We start from the raw sequence: 16,527 nt of genomic DNA on the forward strand, positions 1-16,527 counted from the left end.
GCCCACAAATATTGGAAAAGACATAATATTGATTTTTTTGTGATATTATTTATAATCTGTATAAAATAGCGTATGATTAAGGACTGGAGGATATTGCAAAAAAGATATTTCCTTGTTCATTTAAGGATGTTAAGACTTCAGTCTCAGACTGAAGATTTAAGGTCACATCACAGAGATTGGAGATATAGTAACTAATGAAGGGCTAATTCATTTTGTAATGTTTTGATCTTTGCCATCAAGAACAATATCGAACAGTAACATCCTTATTTTATATTTTTAAAGAGCAGTAAAAATGATATAATCAACATTCCTCACTATTTATTACTAGAACCATGGTGTTTTTTTGTTTGTTTTTGTTTTCCTTATCTGCTATTGCTTCAGCATAATATATTTTCTGAGGTTTTGGTTTATATAATGAAATTTTTAATCATAGAGAAGATAAAGGGGAGTAACAGGACATGAGGTTAGGTAGATGAGCACTCAATCATTTGAGATTTATGAGAAATTATAAGAACTTTAGCTTTTATGCTGAAAGCAATGCGAAGTCACTGGGGGGTTTGGTCAGAAGAGTGACAAAATTTTAAGTTTTACAAAGATCCTTCTGCCTGCTGTGTTGGAACAGGCTGTAAGAGTGCAATATGTAAACAGGGTGAATGGTTGTGGCTTGGGATGAGATGATAAGGAGTGTCTTATTCTAGATGTATTTTCAAGGTAAAATTTGCATTTTGGGGGGATTAGCTCCTAAGGTGTGAAAGAGGAGTCAGGGATAATTCCAAGGTGTCTGAACTAAGCAGTTGGATGGATGAAGTGGTCATTTACTAACAGAAGTAGGTTTTTTTTTTTTTTTCCCTTTTTCAGGGTGGTAGGGATAGAAGGAGTTTAAGTTTAAGATGTCTATAAGACATTCAGTGGAGATGGAGATAGATGCATGAATTTGGAGTTTAGGAGATAGACCAGAATTAAAAGTATATGTTTGTGGGCCATCACTCTATAGATATATTTTAGGCCGTGATTCTGAATGAAGTCACCAAGAGAGTTGTAAATGCAAGTGCAGAAGGGAGGAAGTTACCAAAGACAGATTTAGGACTAAGAGAAGAATTTAAATTTTGGTTAGCAGTGTGGTTAGTATAATCCAGTAGGAAATTTTTAAAAAAAACAACACACCACACCCATCCTGACATAATAGTGGCAACTGCTGGAATAATGGGAGAGAGTGGAATCTAGATCTCAGAGAGAAGTCTTAACATTATATAGGAGCAAGATATTTTACTTGTTATACATCAAAACTAATAGTTGGTATTTTCTGTCCTTTTAAATTATAACCATTCTGATGGTATACAGAGGCATCTAACTTTGCTTTCAGTTTTGTATGTCTCTGATGTTTAATGAGTTGAACATTTTTCCATATGTTCTTTGGTTTTTCTTTTTTCTAATGAAAAAACTCATTAAAAATATTCATAAAAACCTGAAGGCAAATGAATAAGGGGATAAACAGAACACCAGGGTCTAAAGGACAACATCAGAGGATCTAACATAGGCGTAATTGAAATTCCAGAAGGAGAAGTGAGAGAGAACCAGGCCATGTGACAGCATAATAGCTAAAAGTTTTCCAAAAATTTTAAAAGGTATCAACCCACTTGTCCAAGAAACTTAGCGAACCTGAGAAAAGATGAATACAAATTTAACCACACTTAGAGGTATCATTGTCAAACATGTGAAGACGAAATCTAGAGAAAGCAGAGAAGAGAAAATATGAGATGCAAATGAGAGAGAAGACCTCGCCTTCACCACAAAGACAATATGTACGTTCTTCTCATCAGAAACAACACAGTAGTAGTATACAACACACTCCAGAGGGGATATTGCTTAGGGTTCCAGGGGGGAATCCTGTATTCACAATGAAACATAACAATAAAGCTTTGACCAATAATTTCTGCAGGAACCAGTCCAGAAAGCCAAACACAACCTCTGAAACCATTGGCTCAGAACAGTCAGGACTTGGTCTATGACTGCCAGCCTCACTATTTTGCCCCTGTTTCCAACTCAGGACCAATTAAGACACCAAATAGCTACCTAACTAGTCACAGATGATGCCTCACTTTGAGTCATCCTACCTCCATCTTTCCCATGCCAACAGTCTTCAATCAAAATATAATTTTTGTTCTTTAAAACTTCCCAACTTCCCTGCCTGCCTTTGAGTTGTGCCAAATGCAAGTCATATTAGTTTCTGAATGCTACTCTAACAAATTTCCACAAATTTAGCAGCTCAACACAAATTTATTCTTTTACAGTTCTAGAAGTTAGAAGTCGGAAATGAGTCTTATGGGGCTAAAGTCAAGGTTTTGGCAGAGCAGTGGTTCTTCTAGAGGTTCTAGTGGAAAATCTGATCCTTGTCTTTTCTGGGCTGTCTACATTTCTTGACTTGTGGCTTCATCATTTTGACCTTTGCTTCTGTTGTCACCTCTCTTCTGACTCTCTTGCCTTTCTCTTATAAGAACCCTTGTGATTATATTTGGCTTACCACTATTATCCAGGGTAATTTCCTCATCTCAAAATCCTTAAATTAATCATATCTTCATAGTCCCTTTAGTAAAGGACTTTTTTGGTAACACATTCATAGGTTCTAGGGATTAAAACATTTGTGATGAGTAATTGTATGTCAACTTGACTGGGCCATGGGGTATCCCGACATGTGGCCAAACATTATTGTGTCTGTGAGAAGTTTTGAATGAGATTAACATTTAATCAGTAGACTGAGTAAAGCAGATTGTCCTCCCTAAAGTGTCAGACCCTCATCATCCAATCAACTGAAGATCTGAATAGAACAAAAAGGTTGTGTAAAGGGAATTTCTCACACCTGTTTGCTGACCAGAACATCAGTCTTCTGTCCTCAAACTAGAACCTATACCATCAGCTCTCCTGAGTCTCCAGCTTACCAACTCCAGGTCTTGGAACTTCTCAGCCAATTCCTTATAACAATCTTTTGATTACTGAGAAAGCCAATTGTTTATGATTATCTCTTTATATATACTATGATAAATATTTATATCTCTAGATATATATCTCCTATTGGTTTTGTTTCTCTTGGAGAATCATAACTAATACAAGACCTTTGTGGGTGCCATTATTTGGCCTACCACACCAGTGATGGTGGCTGACTCCCTTGCTATGCAAATAAGCTCTGAAAATAACTTCTGCTTGTTACCATTTGGTAGTCTTTATTTCTACACTGCAAATAGAATCTCTTCATCATGTTGAGAATCTCTTGCAAAGGGTGTTAAAACAGGTTTGGCAGCATCAAAAGTACTGCTTTATACAGATTAAGGCAGAAAATATAGAAAATACACTAAGCCAACTTTATAATGTCTCTCTGAACAGCTGTATTAACATGCTGGAAGGAGCAAGTCTGCCCCATTAGCTGTGAACATTTACCACAGAAGTCAAGGCGCACACAAAAGGGGAACTGATTCTGATATCTGGAAAGTTGCAAATGACTGCCAGCACCAAAGAATTACTGATCAAAACAAGAACCACACACAGAGATGAGTTTTTGTTTTTCTTTTTCACAGTACATCATTATAAAATTGTTTATATGGTTTAAATATCCAATTCTATTGGTAAAGGTCTAGGGTGTATGTATATTATATATACACTATATAATCTATATAGTGTCAGTTGTATATATTTGGATATATATACATCTATACATATAGACATAATTCTTGTTATTCTTGGTAGTTATGTTCTATAAAGTTGCAATGAACACTGAATTAGTTCATATGAAACCATTGCTCCTAGGGGAAATGGAAAGTTATGTTCCTGTGAGCATCTGGTCACATTTTAATTACATATATATATATACCTTATTTATATATAAATATATATAAAACATAAGCCTTACTTAGTATATATTTCATATGAATAATTACTTGCATGAGCTTTCAATTATTTGAAGTTAAGGTCCTTGTAAAACAAGCCATTCTCATCCACATTGAAATCTGCTCTTACACATAACTTTTTCTACATAACACTTAGCAAATATTAAAAAAAAAAATCTGCAGCCTTCTGATCTGCAGAACCTGCCTTGTCTGCAAGTTTAACATTTTTTACACCATACCACCTTTTGAAATGTGTGAGATAGCCCTCACTAGCTGAGGACTTAACATGTTCCTGGATAACATGACTGTAACTTTCTTTAGTTTTGAGCCTCACAATAATACTGCCCACGATACTATTATTATTAATGAGTATTATTGATTATCATCATCATCATCATTATTCAGTTGTCGTCTCATGAATCCACAAATTTAGTGTTTTTCCGTAGCTCTATCACATACTATAGATGTTACTTTAGCACTTTCTGGAACATTTTACGTATTGATGGGCACATTTTTTCTTTTTTTGAATGTACTATATTCATTCATTAACACTGAACTCACGGTTAACAGCACTACAATTCTTCTCAGAATAAAGCTTATTCAACACACTTTTTTTTTTTTTTCTGTAAGGCATCATAGTCTTGCACTTAGGGACACTACACAGTACTTTATCACTATGCTGGTGGGGCATTTAAAAAAAAAATCACCAAGAAAAAGTACAAAAACCACAAAGTAGCAATAAAAAGACCACACACACACAAACCACTTATTTACATGAGACCCAAAACAATATGACATAGTGTTGTTTGATCTCAGCAGGGAACATACAGGTCGGGGAAGCAAATTTTTCACAGCTCTGTATATATCTATGAAAATGCCCTGAGTATTGGTTTTGTGGTTACAGATACATTTTATTGAGTAGACAAATGGGCAAACAGAATCCCAAGTAATGAGGGTCAGCTGTGTGTGTGTGTGTGTGTGTGTGTGTGTGTGTGTGTGTATTTCTAAACTACTCTTGAAATTTGTATTGAAATGTACTCCTAATGTCATTGAGGTCAAATCGTGATTATTTCTGAATTCCTAGAAAAAGATCTCTACCTTTCCATCCCAGCAAGTAAAGTAGATGCAAAGTCCTGATCTCATAGAGTTTCATTTGGTGGCATATAAAGGACCGACATACATGGAAGTTATGCCTCAATAGGGCTGTATTAATTTTAAAAATAACAATTTCTGCAATATTTTGCATTTCATTTTTCATACCTTCCTAAATTTCAACTTATATTTTCTTACCATGCCTCAGTAAAGACTGCATCTCACACTGACTACATATAGTGGAGATCTAATCAATGTTGGACTTCCTACTAGCAGAGAATAGGTCCCAACGCTTGATATGCTGTTGAGACGCGGCATGTTATTTCTTGTCCTTGGGACTCTTCGGCTTTTCTTTAATCCTATGGAAAGCCAACTACTCAGAATGATGAGTTGTAAGAATTGATACTAGGCACTGCTTGCCATCTTAAAAAAAAAAAAAAAAACTGAGAAAGGTCCTGTTATCAACTGGCTGGCAGTTAACTTACATGTGTCAGCCACAGTTCTCAGGTGTGATTTGCTATTTATATTATTACTCATATCTTTTAATTTTTTCCCCTGGGCAAATACAAAGATTAAAATCGTACATGGACATTTGTAGTTTTTAAATTTTTCTTTTATGGTCATACTCTGTACATGGTATGTAGGGATGGAAAAAGCAAAACAAAACAACTCCAGTGTCAACCAAGTATTTCTAGTCAAGTAATTCAGGACTGGTGAAGACGATAGGTTTATATTGTACACAGCAAATTTAATGGTAGAGAGGGTATGTGTACACTATTAGATCTTCAATGAAGTACTTGTATGCTTAGTGAAGTCAACCCGACTGAAGTATTTTCTACTTTCATCTCTTCCTAGAATGAAGCCTAAATCTGATATTTAACAAAAAAACAAGGTTTTGCTGTACAGTGACAAGATTTCAAGATTTCAATTTTATAGTTTCATTCAGATGCTGGAAAGAACTACTGGAAACTTCTGACTATCTAAAGATATCTAGTAATTAGATAACACAAGTATTTTCTGCTAAAATGCCTCAGAAAAATACTACACATCACCATTTCATTCTGCTTAATTTATCTATAATCATGCCATGTTTAAAAATAAGAGTATTTTCTGGTAAACACAATTCTTTAAAAAATTCCCTACAAAGTTCATTGTTTTCAGTATGTAATCTTTTCAAATTAATATTGATGAATCTTGACAAAATACTTATATCTACGTCAGTTATAATCTGTTCTTTTATAAATAGGTGCTGGATTGCTCTGATTTGGAGCAGTAGTGACTCAGAATAATGATGCAATATTTTTCCAGAAGTCTTTTGCGGTCTCATAAATTTTTAATATTTTTATTGCCCCCAAATAAAAACTAATCAATCATAACTTCATTGGGCAGGAAATCAGCATAGTGTCATAATATCCTGCCATTAAATTCTTTATTTGTCAATAATAATATAGTAATTTTCATATCTATCATACCTTCGGATTCAAAATTTTTTTGCATATATGATTCACCATATTGGAGCTTTCAAAAGAAATAGACTCTGATAAGTGTATTCAAAGTAAAAGTATGATCAATAAATCATGTAAATAGCACAGCATAATCTAATAAGCATATTCAGTTGCATTTACAAAGGTACTGGAATTCTTGGTCATATTCTTCCATTTCAGTATATGCGGGTGTTATTTCCTGCAGAAAATTTTTTTCTCTCAACATTTAATTCATATGAACACTATGAATTCCAGTCCAAACATTCTTGTGAAGTGTTTAGATTTCCTTTTATAAGATATATAACCTATGCATTTTTATCAGGGCTAAATATTTTGGTATGTCCCCACCTTCACTAAAAAATATGGTAACTAAAAATATGTCTAATTTACAGCAACCTCTCAAATCTTGTTGATCTCAGTTCTCCTTACCTATTTGATTGTCAGCAATTCTAGGCTTTTTTCAGGATCTCCCCCTCAAATTTTTTTTTTTCCTCCTAGAATATTTTTAAGAATTCCCATACACATTTACATGTTACCTAGATACCTTGTAGGCATTACCGGTATGGGGGTAGAGGTAAGTCATTTTCCTTGTCACATTCTTGGTGGATGGAGTGGTCTCATGTACAAGTGGAGTTGCTGCTGCGGTTCTTTATCATCTCCTGTGTTGTATGCCCTTACTGCCCTTTTGCTTTTCCCCATCAATTCCTGGTGGTGGGCCCTTTTTTCTTTTAAGCTGATAGGGTAATCCCCTCCACTTCTTGTCAGAGGGGTTTTTCATTGCTGAGTTGTTGTGCTAGTAAAGCCTAAATGCCTCTAAGACTTGAGGGTGAGTGTGCAAATGCAGGTCCACATACCATTGTCTGAATATTTCATAGTTACGTTAGCAACCTTACATCCGTTCTTCTTCCTCGACAAATATGCCTTTTAACAAATGGAAAGCACACGATGCAAATGCTACGCTGTGGTCCTCAGCTTTCAAGGGCAATGTTGGAAAGTGTTTGCTAATTTAAAAGTACCTCCAGGGCACCTGGGTAGCGCAGTCCTTAGACGTCTGCCTCGTGATCCTGGCGTTCTGGGATCCAGTCCCACATCGGGCTCCTCCTCCGGGAGCCTGCTTCTTCCTCTCCCACTCCTCCTGCTGTGTTCCCTCTCTCGCTGGCTGTCTCTCTGTCACATAAATAAATAAAATCTTAAAAAAAATAAAAAATAATAAATAAATAAAAGTACCTCCGAACTGCAAAAGGGAAGCGATTAGAAATAAGGAAATAGAGCCATGGCCCTACCAGGAGTTACACTTCACCATCCAAGAAGCTATTGCAATCATTTTTTTTATTGTTATAAAATATTTATTTTTGCTTTTACCTTAAGCACTTCCGTTGTTCAGAATCCTCCCTGCATTCTGAATTGGTGTCTATATTGGTGGTGACACAAATTTAATCAGCTTTGGGGTGTAGTTGCTGTTGTTTTGAGGACATAGCGTAAGAGATGCCAGGTAGAGATTCTCCAAGGCCTGAATGTGATCATTCTGATGATGGATATTTAGGGTTATAGTTGTGCGGTGCCAGCACTGAGTGCCACAATCTGGGTAACTCAGGCATCCATAGTTCTGTAATAATATTGGTGTTGATAAGGCACAGGTCCCAGGCTGAGGCCCCTCTCGCAGTACTGCCCTCTCATCCTGGTTTCTTCCTTCCTGGCCCTCCCCCGGCTGCAGAGGATGTGGAGCGCAACTTAATGGTACATTGTATATTCAGTGGGTGCTCCTGTTGAAACCAACGTCTGCATGCTCAGTCAGGTTCTCCTCCTCTCTTCCTCTGTATCTCCTGGAGGCTTTGTTGGGAACCTTGCTATCTTCTTTTATTCCAGCTCTCCGGGGAGCACCCCCTCCTTACAGTTATTCACCTAGAATTATATCTATTTTAATTCGTTTTCCACTTAACTTTCTAAACTCTAAAAACTAAGAGGTATGCCTAGATTTTGTTTTAGATGTCCCTGAATATTTCATGACTTGTAGGCATTTCTCAAAATAATTTCAGCCAGTTTGGTGGTTGATCTGCCTAGGACCCAGGGAAGACTTTGAGCAGATTGTGTTGCCACCACTTGCCGTCCGAAGTGGTTTTTGTTCTCTGAGCCTGCAAAAATGGCCTCCTATTGCATGTGAATTTCCCTCAAATAGTGTAAAAATAATGTACTCTACAATAAAATCATATACTGAAGTCAGTTCCTGAATCCAATGTTGCTTTCTTCTCCATCTAGTCAATTCTATATAGGTAAGTATTCAGGTAGTGCAATGCCAACAATAAGACATGCTGCACTAGTACCAAGCATTTGGAGAAAACCTTTGGGTACAGCTTGGCTTAAATCAATGGCCTTAATATGAGTGTATTGTATCTGGTCTCAGACTCACTGTAACTCAATCAGTGACATTTCTGGATGCAACTGCCAAAATTTAAGTACCTTTATATTTTTTCAGCCATGTATTGATATACATTCCTGAAAATAGCAATGCATATAATAAAAGGGAAAGGAAAAATGATATCAACTATTCTAAGAGTTAAAAGGAAGTGATTTAAAAATTTATGATTTTTTTGTTTTTTTATTTTTATTTTTTTATTATGTCCAGTTATCCAACATATAGTACATCATTAGTTTTTGATGTAGTGTTCAACGATTCATTAGTTGCGTATAATACCCAGTGCTCATCACAACACACGCCCTCCTTAAGCCCCATTACCCAGTTACCCCATCCCCCCCTCCCTTATCTAACTCTCAGTTTGGTTCCCAGAATTGAGAGTCTCTCATGGTTTTTCTCCATCTCTGATTTCTTCCCATTCAATTTTCCTTCCCTTCACCTGTGGTCCTCCACACTATTCCTTATGTTTCATATAGGAGTTTTGAAACCATATGATAATTGACTTTCTCTGCTTGACTTATTTCACTTGGCATAATCCCCTCCAGTTCCATCCATGTGGATGCAAATGGTAGGTATTCATCCTTTCTGATGGCTGAGTAATATCCCATTGTATATATGAACCACATCTTCTTTATCCATTCATCTGTTGAAGGACATCTTGGCTCCTTCCATAGTTTGGCTATCGTGGACATTGCTGCTATGAACATTGGGGTTCACGTGCCCCTTCTTTTCACTACATCTATATCTTTGGGATAAATACCTAGTAGTGTAATTGCTGGGTTGTAGGGTAGCTCTATTTTTAACTTCTTGAGGAACCTCCATACTGTTTTCCAGAATGGCTGTACTAGCTTGCATTCCCACCAACAGTGTAGGAGGGTTTCCCTACTCCACATCCTCGCCAACATTTGTTGCTCCCTGTCTTGTTAATTTTAGCCATTCTACCTGGTGTAAGGTGGTATCTCATTGTGGTTTTGATTTGTATTTCCCTGATGGCTGATGATGTTGAACATTTTTTCATGTGTCTGTTGGCCATTCGTATGTCTTTGCAGAAATGTCTGTTCATGTCTTCTGGCCATTTCTTGACTGGATTATTTGTTTTTTGAGTGTTGAGTTTGAGAAGTTCTTTATAGATCTTGGATACCAGCCTTTTATCTGAAATGTCGTTTGCAAATATCTTCTCCCATTCTGTGTGTTGCCTCTTAGTTTTGTTTACTGTTTCATCTGCTGTGCAGAAGCTTTTTATCTTGATGAAGTCCCAATAGTTCATTCTTGCTTTTGTTTCCTTTGCCTTTAGAGGCATGTCTTGAAAGAAGTTACTGTGGCCGACATCGAAGAGGTTGCTTCCTGTGTTCTCCTCTAGGATTTTGATGGATTTCTGTCTCACATTTAGGTCTTTCATCCATTTTGAGTCTATTTTTGTGTGTGGTGTAAGGAAATGGTCCAGTTTCATTCTTTTGCATGTGGCTGTCCAGGTTTCCAGCACCATTTATTGAAGAACTGTCTTTTTTTCCATCGGATGTTCTTTTCTGCTTTGTCAAAGCTTAGTTGACTGTAGAGTTGAGGGTCCATTTCTGGGCTCTCTATTCTGTTGCATTGATCTATGTGTCTGTTTTTGTGCCAGTACCATACTGTCTTTATGATCACAGCTTTGTAACAGAGCTTGAAGCCCAAAATTGTGATGCCCCCAGCTTTGGTTTTCTTTTTCAACATTCTTCTTGCTATTCAGGGTCTTTTCTGGTTGCATACAAATTTTAGGATTATTTATTCCATTTCTGTGAAAAAAGGTAATGGTATTTTGATAGGGATTGCTTTAAATATGTAGATTGTTCTAGGTAGCATAGTCATTTGCACAATATTTGTTCTTCCAATCCATGAGGCATGGGACTTTTCCATGTCTTTGTGTCTTCCTCAGCTTCTTTCATGAGTATTCTGTAGTTTTCTGAGTACAGATTCTTTGCCTCTTTGGTTAGATTTATTCCTAGGTATCTTAGGGTTTTGGGTGCAATTGTAAATGGGATCAACTCCTTAATTTCTCTTTCTCCTGTCTGGTTGTTGGTGTATAGAAATGCAACTGATTTCTGTGCATTGATTTTATATTCCGCCACTTTACTAAATGCTTGTATGAGTTCTAGCGTTTTGGGGTGGAGTCTTTTGGGTTTTCCACATAAAGTATTGTATCATCTGCAAAGAGTGAGAGTTTGACTTCTTTGCTGATTCAGATGCCTTTTATTTCTTTTTGTTGTCTGCTGAGGCTAGGACTTCTAGTACTATGTTGAACAGCAGTGGTAATAGTGGACATCCCTGCCGAGTTCCTGACCTTAGGGGAAAAGCTCTCAGTTTTTCACCATTGAGAATGATATTCGCTGTGAGTTTTTCGTAGATGGCTTTTATGATATTGAGGTATGTACTCTTTATCCCTACACTGTGAAAAGTTTTAATCAAGAAGGGATGCTGTACTTTGTCAAATGGTTTTTCTGCATCTACTGAGAGTATCATGTGGTCCTTGTCCTTTCTTTTATTAATGTAGTGTATCACATTGATTGATTTGTGGATGTTGAACCAACCTTGTCGCCCAGGAATAAATCCCACTTTGTCTTGGTGAATAATCCTTTTAATGTACTGTTGGATCCTATTGGCTAGTATTTTGGTGAGAATTTTTGCATTCACGTACATCAGGGATATTGGTCTGTAATTCTCCTTCTTGATGGGGTCTTTGGTTTTGGGATTAAGGTCATGCTGGCCTCATAAAATGAATTTGGAAGTTTTCCTTACATTTCTATTTTTCAGAATAGTTTCAGAAAAAATAGGTATTAATTCTTCCTTAAATGGTTGGTAGAATTCTCCTGGGAAGCCATCTGGCCCTGGGCTCTTGTTTGTTGGGAGATTTTTGATTACTGCTTCAATTTCCTTGCTGGTTATGGGTCTGTTCAAGTTTTCTATTTCTTTCTGTTTCAGTTTTTGTAGTTTATATGTCTCTAGGAATGCATCCATTTCTTCCAGATTGTCTAATTTGTTGGCATATAGTTGCTCATAATATGTTCTTATAATTGTTTGTGTTTCTTGTTTTTGGTTGTGATCTCTCCTCTTTCATTCATGATTTTATTTATTTGGGTCCTTTCTCTTTTCTTTTTCATAAGTCTGACCAGGGGTTTATCAATCTTATCAATTCTTTCAAAGAACCAGCTCCTAATTTCATTGATCTGTTCTACTGTTCTTTTCTATTTCATTGATTTTTTTTTAAAGATTTTATTTATTCATTTGACACAGAGAGAGACAGCCAGCGAGAGAGGGAACACAGCAGGGGAATGTGAGAGGAAGAAGCAGGCTCCCAGCAGAGAAGCCCGATATGGGACTCGATCCCGGAACGCCGGGATCACGCCCTGAGCCGAAGGCAGACGCTTAACGACTGAGCTACCCAGGCACCCCTCTATTTCATTGATTTCTGCTCTAATCTTTATTATTTCTCTTCTCCTGCTGGCTTTAGGCTTTATTTGCTGTTCTTTCTCCAGCTCCTTTAGATGTAGTGTTAGGCTGTGTATTTGAGACCTTTCTTGTTTCTCGAGAAAGGCTTGTATTACTGTATACTTTCCTCTTAGGACCGCCTTTGCTGCATCCCAAAGATTTTGAACAGTTGTGTTTTCATTTTCACTTGTTTCCATGAATTTTTTAAATTATTCTTTAATTTCCTGGTTGACCTATTCATTCTTTAGTAGGATGTTCCTTAGCCTCCATGTATTTGAGTTCTTTCTAACTTTCCTTTTGTGATTGAGTTTGAGTTTCAAAGCATTGCAGTCTGAAAATATGCAGGGAATGATCCCAATCTTTTGGTACCAGTTGAGATCTGGTTTATGACCCAGGATGTGATCTATTCTGGAGAATGTTCATTTGCACTAGAGAAGAATGTATATTCTGTTGCTTTGGGTTGGAATGTTTTGAATATATCTGTGAAGCCCATCTGGTTCAGTGTCTCATTTAAAGCCCTTATTTCCTTGTTGATCTTTTGCTTAGATGATCTGTCCATTTCAGTGAGGGGGGTGTTAAAGTCTCCTACTATTATTGTATTATTGTTGATGTGTTTCTTTGATTTTGTTATTAATTGGCTTATATAATTGACTGCTCTCATATTAGGGACATAAATATTTACAATTGTTAGATCTTCTTGTTGGATAGACCCTTTAAGTATGATACAGTGTCCCTCCTCTTCTCTTATTATAATCTTTGATTTAAAATCTAATTTGTCTGATATAAGGATTGCCACCCCAGCTTTTTTTTTTGATGTTCGTTAGCATGGTAAATGGTTTCGCACCCCCTCACTTTAAATCTGGAGGTGTCTTTGGGTCTAAAATGAGTCTCTTGCAGACAGCATATTGATGGCTCTTGTTTTTTTATCCATTCTGATACCCTGTGTCTTTTGATTGGGGGATTTAGCCCATTTACATTCAGGGTAACTATTGAAAGATATGAATTTAGTGCCATTGTATTGCCTGTAAGGTGATTGTTACTGTATATTGTCTCTGTGACTTTCTGGTCTATGTTACTTTTAGGCTCTCTCTTTGCTTAGAGGACCCCTTTCAATATTTCTTGTAGGGCTGGTTTGGTGATCACAAATTCTTTTAGTTTCTGTTTGTCCTGGAAGGTATAAATTTTCTTAAGGCAGTAAATTCAGGCAATCTTAGTGTTTAATTCTATTGTTTCCCTTCTCTCAGGGANTAAATATATATAAAACATAAGCCTTACTTAGTATATATTTCATATGAATAATTACTTGCATGAGCTTTCAATTATTTGAAGTTAAGGTCCTTGTAAAACAAGCCATTCTCATCCACATTGAAATCTGCTCTTACACATAACTTTTTCTACATAACACTTAGCAAATATTAAAAAAAAAAATCTGCAGCCTTCTGATCTGCAGAACCTGCCTTGTCTGCAAGTTTAACATTTTTTACACCATACCACCTTTTGAAATGTGTGAGATAGCCCTCACTAGCTGAGGACTTAACATGTTCCTGGATAACATGACTGTAACTTTCTTTAGTTTTGAGCCTCACAATAATACTGCCCACGATACTATTATTATTAATGAGTATTATTGATTATCATCATCATCATCATTATTCAGTTGTCGTCTCATGAATCCACAAATTTAGTGTTTTTCCGTAGCTCTATCACATACTATAGATGTTACTTTAGCACTTTCTGGAACATTTTACGTATTGATGGGCACATTTTTTCTTTTTTTGAATGTACTATATTCATTCATTAACACTGAACTCACGGTTAACAGCACTACAATTCTTCTCAGAATAAAGCTTATTCAACACACTTTTTTTTTTTTTTCTGTAAGGCATCATAGTCTTGCACTTAGGGACACTACACAGTACTTTATCACTATGCTGGTGGGGCATTTAAAAAAAAAATCACCAAGAAAAAGTACAAAAACCACAAAGTAGCAATAAAAAGACCACACACACACAAACCACTTATTTACATGAGACCCAAAACAATATGACATAGTGTTGTTTGATCTCAGCAGGGAACATACAGGTCGGGGAAGCAAATTTTTCACAGCTCTGTATATATCTATGAAAATGCCCTGAGTATTGGTTTTGTGGTTACAGATACATTTTATTGAGTAGACAAATGGGCAAACAGAATCCCAAGTAATGAGGGTCAGCTGTGTGTGTGTGTGTGTGTGTGTGTGTGTGTGTGTGTGTATTTCTAAACTACTCTTGAAATTTGTATTGAAATGTACTCCTAATGTCATTGAGGTCAAATCGTGATTATTTCTGAATTCCTAGAAAAAGATCTCTACCTTTCCATCCCAGCAAGTAAAGTAGATGCAAAGTCCTGATCTCATAGAGTTTCATTTGGTGGCATATAAAGGACCGACATACATGGAAGTTATGCCTCAATAGGGCTGTATTAATTTTAAAAATAACAATTTCTGCAATATTTTGCATTTCATTTTTCATACCTTCCTAAATTTCAACTTATATTTTCTTACCATGCCTCAGTAAAGACTGCATCTCACACTGACTACATATAGTGGAGATCTAATCAATGTTGGACTTCCTACTAGCAGAGAATAGGTCCCAACGCTTGATATGCTGTTGAGACGCGGCATGTTATTTCTTGTCCTTGGGACTCTTCGGCTTTTCTTTAATCCTATGGAAAGCCAACTACTCAGAATGATGAGTTGTAAGAATTGATACTAGGCACTGCTTGCCATCTTAAAAAAAAAAAAAAAAAACTGAGAAAGGTCCTGTTATCAACTGGCTGGCAGTTAACTTACATGTGTCAGCCACAGTTCTCAGGTGTGATTTGCTATTTATATTATTACTCATATCTTTTAATTTTTTCCCCTGGGCAAATACAAAGATTAAAATCGTACATGGACATTTGTAGTTTTTAAATTTTTCTTTTATGGTCATACTCTGTACATGGTATGTAGGGATGGAAAAAGCAAAACAAAACAACTCCAGTGTCAACCAAGTATTTCTAGTCAAGTAATTCAGGACTGGTGAAGACGATAGGTTTATATTGTACACAGCAAATTTAATGGTAGAGAGGGTATGTGTACACTATTAGATCTTCAATGAAGTACTTGTATGCTTAGTGAAGTCAACCCGACTGAAGTATTTTCTACTTTCATCTCTTCCTAGAATGAAGCCTAAATCTGATATTTAACAAAAAAACAAGGTTTTGCTGTACAGTGACAAGATTTCAAGATTTCAATTTTATAGTTTCATTCAGATGCTGGAAAGAACTACTGGAAACTTCTGACTATCTAAAGATATCTAGTAATTAGATAACACAAGTATTTTCTGCTAAAATGCCTCAGAAAAATACTACACATCACCATTTCATTCTGCTTAATTTATCTATAATCATGCCATGTTTAAAAATAAGAGTATTTTCTGGTAAACACAATTCTTTAAAAAATTCCCTACAAAGTTCATTGTTTTCAGTATGTAATCTTTTCAAATTAATATTGATGAATCTTGACAAAATACTTATATCTACGTCAGTTATAATCTGTTCTTTTATAAATAGGTGCTGGATTGCTCTGATTTGGAGCAGTAGTGACTCAGAATAATGATGCAATATTTTTCCAGAAGTCTTTTGCGGTCTCATAAATTTTTAATATTTTTATTGCCCCCAAATAAAAACTAATCAATCATAACTTCATTGGGCAGGAAATCAGCATAGTGTCATAATATCCTGCCATTAAATTCTTTATTTGTCAATAATAATATAGTAATTTTCATATCTATCATACCTTCGGATTCAAAATTTTTTTGCATATATGATTCACCATATTGGAGCTTTCAAAAGAAATAGACTCTGATAAGTGTATTCAAAGTAAAAGTATGATCAATAAATCATGTAAATAGCACAGCATAATCTAATAAGCATATTCAGTTGCATTTACAAAGGTACTGGAATTCTTGGTCATATTCTTCCATTTCAGTATATGCGGGTGTTATTTCCTGCAGAAAATTTTTTTCTCTCAACATTTAATTCATATGAACACTATGAATTCCAGTCCAAACATTCTTGTGAAGTGTTTAGATTTCCTTTTATAAGATATATAACCTATGCATTTTTATCAGGGCTAAATATTTTGGTATGTCCCCACCTTCACTAAAAAATATGGTAA

This window comes from Ailuropoda melanoleuca, chromosome 11, assembly GCF_002007445.2.
Source record: "Ailuropoda melanoleuca isolate Jingjing chromosome 11, ASM200744v2, whole genome shotgun sequence".
Taxonomy (NCBI): domain Eukaryota; kingdom Metazoa; phylum Chordata; class Mammalia; order Carnivora; family Ursidae; genus Ailuropoda; species Ailuropoda melanoleuca.